A 6817-nucleotide genomic window follows, 5' to 3' on the forward strand; every position below is an offset into this window, starting at 1 on the left:
AAGGGAACACAGCCTATATCACCATACGACCACATGTATCTGATAAAAGGCTTGGTAGTATGAAGGAAATTAGAGTTTGTGAAAGTTTGTTACCGCCTCGGTCAGCACCTGTTCATCTTTGTCTGGGTTTTCTAAGTACACTCGAATTTTAATCAGACAAACCAGTGACTGAAAGCATGAACAACAGCAACGTGCCAGAGCAACGTGGAACGATGACACGCAATATTGTCACCTGATCCTCTTAAGTGGTTCTTACGACAAACATGGATGTCAGGGACATGTTAGAGACTCAAAATCATTCTTGTTTACCTAGCTTGTATTTGTGAATTAATACTGTTTTTAGAAATAATGGCTTGTTAATAAATGATTCTGGACACAACACACAAGTATCTGTTATTGTTGTCAGTAGACAAGCACAGATAACACGCAGTCAACCACTACCCGAGCCTGACCATACGACCCTCTGGTATCTGACTTGCCTCGTGCGACAATCCTAGCTTTCTGGGGACCATCTCCAACTCAGGATCAAGTGTCAGTTAGGGTTTTTAGTATATTGTTCTACGCCCCTTGGCAACGGCAATAGCTCTATCAGAACATAATTGTTTTATTTGTTCCAATTATATTATTAACAATTCCAGTTCTGTTTGTTTTGTTTGTGGTTTAACGCTGCACTCAGCAATATTCCAGCTATATGACAGCGGTCTGCTAATAATCGCGTCTGGACCAGACCATCCAGTAACTGACATCATTTAGGCGTCATTTAGCCGGAATATTGCTGACTGTGGCGTTAAACAACAAACAAACGGTCACAAGGGAAAATATACAATTTTGTATAGTTGGTATATCCAAAAATATACAATTTTGTATATATGGATAGATTTTACCACTGCTTCATTGAATTTCTTCATCCGTACATAGGTATTCTTGTAGTTGATATTGAAAATATTACTAATGATACCGAACAGTATTATTGCACGTGAAATAATACTTTAATACTATTTTTATTATGACAAATATATTTGGAGTGTTATGAAATAATTTGTATTTCTTTATGTTGACAGCATTTTACATAAGAAATAGAATATTTGTGCAGATTTTGGTAACAGATCAATAATATAAAAAAATACCGCTGTCTTTACTAGATCGCGGGTAGAAAAAGCACTGTCTGTATAATGAAAGGCTGCCGCTGTCTTACCTAAATTGGGGTTAGATGTTAGATGTACCGTTAAGACCTGCATTGGCAAATGTACAACAATTTTGTTAGAAATTTCACTGTACACAACCACCCACCAGAAGACACCAGGAGAATCCAGTTCCTTGGCAGCTTAAGGAAGAGAGCAAGAGAAGAACCAACCACTCCTATGCCAGCCCTCTACAACGACGAGGTCTTAAGACATGATCCGGAGGCTGCAGCTATATTTCCCTCCTTCAGCTCAGTCGGCAGCGCCATGTACAGACACCGCAGTCGCACCATCCCGAAACTCCCTAAAACCAGAGCTGAAGTCGACATTGCAGCACCCTGGAGAGAGACCCATGATGGTGAGCGGTTTCTGCTTTTTGCCGACGGTGAAGAAGACAAGATGCTGGTATTTGCAACTGATGATCAGCTTAGAGTCCTCCAGTCAGCTTCCATTGTCTACATGGATGGTACTTTCTCCGCCTGCCCAGATCTTTGGAATCAGCTTTACATACTGCATGCACGGAAAGGAAGCATTACTTACCCCCTAGTCTACGCATTGATGCCTGATCGTGCACGGAAAGGAAACATTACTTATCCCCTAGTTTACGCATTGATGCCTGATCGTGCACGGAAAGGAAGCATTACTTACCCCCTAGTCTACGCATTGATGCCTGATCGTGCACGGAAAGGAAGCATTACTTATCCCCTAGTCTACGCATTGATGCCTGATCGTCGGACTACAACTTAGTCCAACTTGAAGGTCCACATCCAACAACTACTGAACCAACCATTCAATCCAGAGACATTCTAGGTGGGCTTTGAAGTTGCTGCCATTAGAGCCCTCCGGACAGAGTTTCAAGGTTCAGACATCAAGGGGTGTTTCTTCCACTTTACCCAGGCGATTTGGCGGAAAACACAGGAGCTTGGTCTTGCTGTTGGATACAGAGATAACCCCCTTGTGGAACAGTGGATCCGACGAGTTGCTGCCTTGCCTCTGCTGCCTCTTCAACAGGTTCAGGATGCAAGGACTGACTCCATGAACCAGTCTCCCGATGTACCCAAGGCTGACGAATTCAACGACTACATAGTCACAAACTGGGTGGATTAAGAAGCCAGATTCCCTCTTTCGCTGTGCAACCATCACCAGACATTCGGCCCAAGGACCAACAACAACCTGGAGGGTTTCCACAGTCGCCTCAATGCATCACTGAATCATCATCCTAGTCTCTACAGGTTCATCGAGATCATCAAGAAGATTGAGAAATCTGAGAAGACCAAGCTATCTCAGTAAGACCTAGGTGCAGCTCCACCAGCAAGAAAGCTTGTGTACAAGGAGATTGACAATCGACTTTCCAGACTGAAGGATCAGCTATCCCAGGGTGTCAAGACACCACTCCAGTTCTTGGATGCTGTTGGCAAACTTCTGAAGATGGATTAAGGTTGTGTCAGTGTGACAACCTCGATGTGAACTGTGATGTGAACTGTGATATTAACTTTAACTGACTTTGGCGAATATGTTAAAACAATGGATTTAAGGGATGGATGAATTAAAATGTTGAATGAAATAAAGTAATAGAGGGTATCAAGCATCTTGAGTCATTTCTTTTGTCTATAATAACACAAGCCCATTTTCATTACAGGGGTTAATTACCATGTGCAACCAGGTATGACATTGTTGTTTTAAGGTGTCTCACAACTGGGCTGTCTTACTAATGGGAGGAGACCAGAAAAGCACTGTTTGTATAGCGAAAAGCTGCCGCTGTTTTAACTAGGTCGGGGTTAGAAAAGCACTGTTTGTATAGCGAAAAGCTGCCGCTGTTTTAACTAGGTCGGGGTTAGAAAAGCACTGTTTGTATAGCGAAAAGCTGCCGCTGTTTTAACTAGGTCGGGGTTAGAAAAGCACTGTTTGTATAGCGAAAAGCTGCCGCTGTTTTAACTAGGTCGGGGTTAGAAAAGCACTGTTTGTATAGCGAAAAGCTGCCGCTGTTTTAACTAGGTCGGGGTTAGAAAAGCACTGTTTGTATAGCGAAAAGCTGCCGCTGTTTTAACTAGGTCGGGGTTAGAAAAGCACTGTTTGTATAGCGAAATGCTGCCGCTGTTTTAACTAGGTCGGGGTTAGAAAAGCACTGTTTGTATAGCGAAAAGCTGCCGCTGTTTTAACTAGGTCGGGGTTAGAAAAGCACTGTTTGTATAGCGAAAGACTGACGCTGTCTGAACTAAATCGGGGTTAGAAAAGCACTGTTTGTATAGCGAAAGACTGACGCTGTCTTAACTAGGTCGGGGTAAGAAAAGCACTGTTTGTATAGCGAAAAGCTGCCGCTGTTTTAACTAGGTCGGGGTTAGAAAAGCACTGTTTGTATAGCGAAAACCTGCCGCTGTTTTAACTAGGTCGGGGTTAGAAAAGCACTGTTTGTATAGCGAAAAGCTGCCGCTGTTTTAACTAGGTCGGGGTTAGAAAAGCACTGTTTGTATAGCGAAAGACTGACGCTGTCTGAACTAAATCGGGGTTAGAAAAGCACTGTTTGTATAGCGAAAGGCTGACGCTGTCTTAACTAGGTCGGGGTTAGAAAAGCACTGTTTGTATAGCGAAAAGCTGCCGCTGTTTTAACTAGGTCGGGGTTAGAAAAGCACTGTTTGTATAGCGAAAAGCTGCCGCTGTTTTAACTAGGTCGGGGTTAGAAAAGCACTGTTTGTATAGCGAAAAGCTGCCGCTGTTTTAACTAGGTCGGGGTTAGAAAAGCACTGTTTGTATAGCGAAAAGCTGCCGCTGTTTTAACTAGGTCGGGGTTAGAAAAGCACTGTTTGTATAGCGAAAAGCTGCCGCTGTTTTAACTAGGTCGGGGTTAGAAAAGCACTGTTTGTATAGCGAAAGACTGACGCTGTCTGAACTAAATCGGGGTTAGAAAAGCACTGTTTGTATAGCGAAAGGCTGACGCTGTCTTAACTAGGTCGGGGTTAGAAAAGCACTGTTTGTATAGCGAAAGACTGACGCTGTCTGAACTAAATCGGGGTTAGAAAAGCACTGTTTGTATAGCGAAAGACTGACGCTGTCTTAACTAGGTCGGGGTAAGAAAAGCACTGTTTGTATAGCGAAAAGCTGCCGCTGTTTTAACTAGGTCGGGGTTAGAAAAGCACTGTTTGTATAGCGAAAAGCTGCCGCTGTTTTAACTAGGTCGGGGTTAGAAAAGCACTGTTTGTATAGCGAAAAGCTGCCGCTGTTTTAACTAGGTCGGGGTTAGAAAAGCACTGTTTGTATAGCGAAAAGCTGCCGCTGTTTTAACTAGGTCGGGGTTAGAAAAGCACTGTTTGTATAGCGAAAAGCTGCCGCTGTTTTAACTAGGTCGGGGTTAGAAAAGCACTGTTTGTATAGCGAAAAGCTGCCGCTGTTTTAACTAGGTCGGGGTTAGAAAAGCACTGTTTGTATAGCGAAAGACTGACGCTGTCTGAACTAAATCGGGGTTAGAAAAGCACTGTTTGTATAGCGAAAGACTGACGCTGTCTTAACTAGGTCGGGGTAAGAAAAGCACTGTTTGTATAGCGAAAAGCTGCCGCTGTTTTAACTAGGTCGGGGTTAGAAAAGCACTGTTTGTATAGCGAAAACCTGCCGCTGTTTTAACTAGGTCGGGGTTAGAAAAGCACTGTTTGTATAGCGAAAAGCTGCCGCTGTTTTAACTAGGTCGGGGTTAGAAAAGCACTGTTTGTATAGCGAAAGACTGACGCTGTCTGAACTAAATCGGGGTTAGAAAAGCACTGTTTGTATAGCGAAAGGCTGACGCTGTCTTAACTAGGTCGGGGTTAGAAAAGCACTGTTTGTATAGCGAAAAGCTGCCGCTGTTTTAACTAGGTCGGGGTTAGAAAAGCACTGTTTGTATAGCGAAAAGCTGCCGCTGTTTTAACTAGGTCGGGGTTAGAAAAGCACTGTTTGTATAGCGAAAAGCTGCCGCTGTTTTAACTAGGTCGGGGTTAGAAAAGCACTGTTTGTATAGCGAAAGACTGACGCTGTCTGAACTAAATCGGGGTTAGGAAAGCACTGTTTGTATAGCGAAAGACTGACGCTGTCTTAACTAGGTCGGGGTTAGAAAAGCACTGTTTGTATAGCGAAAGACTGACGCTGTCTTAACTAAATCGGGGTTAGAAAAGCACTGTTTATATAACGAGAGGTTGTTGCTGTCTAAAATAGAATAACCAATAAGCGGCATAACAAGAGAGTAGCCTTTTCGCGATTGTCATGATCATTGCAAAATATAAACAGATAAAAAATCCATTAATTTTAAATAGTACAAGGAAACATATACTCGTATATGGGAAACACTTTGTTGGAATAAATTCCTATTATATTACGTTCACGACATTAGTTCTGGAGTTTTCAAAGTAAAATTTAATATTTATGTTTCTGTTATTTCATGTAATGTTGATTCTAAATATAAAATATTGGTATTAAATATTTTTAGCACACAATGTGCTTTTATTTGTACTTATAGATATGTAGTGTCCCATAGGCCATATCGGCCGGATGATATACAATAATTGATTTTAACTGTTTGTCCTTATGTATGTATATCATGCAACACCTCAATAAAATATTTTCTTCTTCTGTAAAAAAAATGGTTGATATTGTTTGACAAACAATTGTATACACCGTTCATTGTGATATTTCTACTTAAGGATGTTTGTTTAGTCAATTGACATGCGTTCATTGTAAACAAGGATTAGTGTGAAAGGATTACTAAGTTTGTCCTCCAGTATAATAATGCACTTCCTCGATTAGCATAATAAGAACAGAGTTTGTAATTAGTTACATCCGGACTCCAGTTAACCAAGGCAGCTAGCATCAGTGGAGATTGTGAGCAACTAGAGTGAGTGTTATAGTTTTACGCCGCTTTTAGCAATTTTCCAGCAATATCACGGCGGGGAACACCAGAAATGGGCTTCACACATTGTACCCATGTCGGGAATCGAACCCGGGTCTTTGGCGTGAGGAGCGAACGCTTTAACCACTAGGCTACCCAACCGCCCGTTGAGCATCTGGAGAAGAGGCGAGCAACTCAATGTGATTTATAAAATAGTGGTATTTAATAAATAAACGAACGCAAAAATGCATTCGAACATTAAACACGTACAATCGCAGATATTTCTATCGTATATTTGAGGGTGACTGTGAACGAAGCCGTGCAGGATGCCTTACAGCGATTTGTCTTCAGAACACACAGTGAGCTCAGGTGAGTTTATTAATGATTATATTTTCATTCATTCATAGATATGGCAATCATGAGCGCTGACACTATATGTGTTCGCAATAGAACATTTGGAAGACTAGACACATATTGATTCATGATATGACAACATCAAATCCAGTATTTGTTTAATGCAACAGGTTTAAAGCATTCAAAATTGTGCATTATTATAAAATACTATGTGTGTCGCTTCGTCTTTCATGTCAAATACATTGATGACTTTTTAAAAAATATAATTTAATATTACTATGACTTTTACATTATAACTAAAATTATTGTACTATTGTACATAATATTCACACTGGAATTTCTGTTTACTGTATTTGCGGTGGGGGCCAGACAATTCCCCAAATGGACAGTTCCAAATACTATTGCGTAAAATATTAATGCCGATTTGGAGAAA

The sequence above is a fragment of the Haliotis rufescens genome, unplaced genomic scaffold (assembly GCF_023055435.1).
Source record: "Haliotis rufescens isolate VD_foot unplaced genomic scaffold, xgHalRufe1.0.p SCAF_14, whole genome shotgun sequence".
NCBI lineage: Eukaryota > Metazoa > Mollusca > Gastropoda > Lepetellida > Haliotidae > Haliotis > Haliotis rufescens.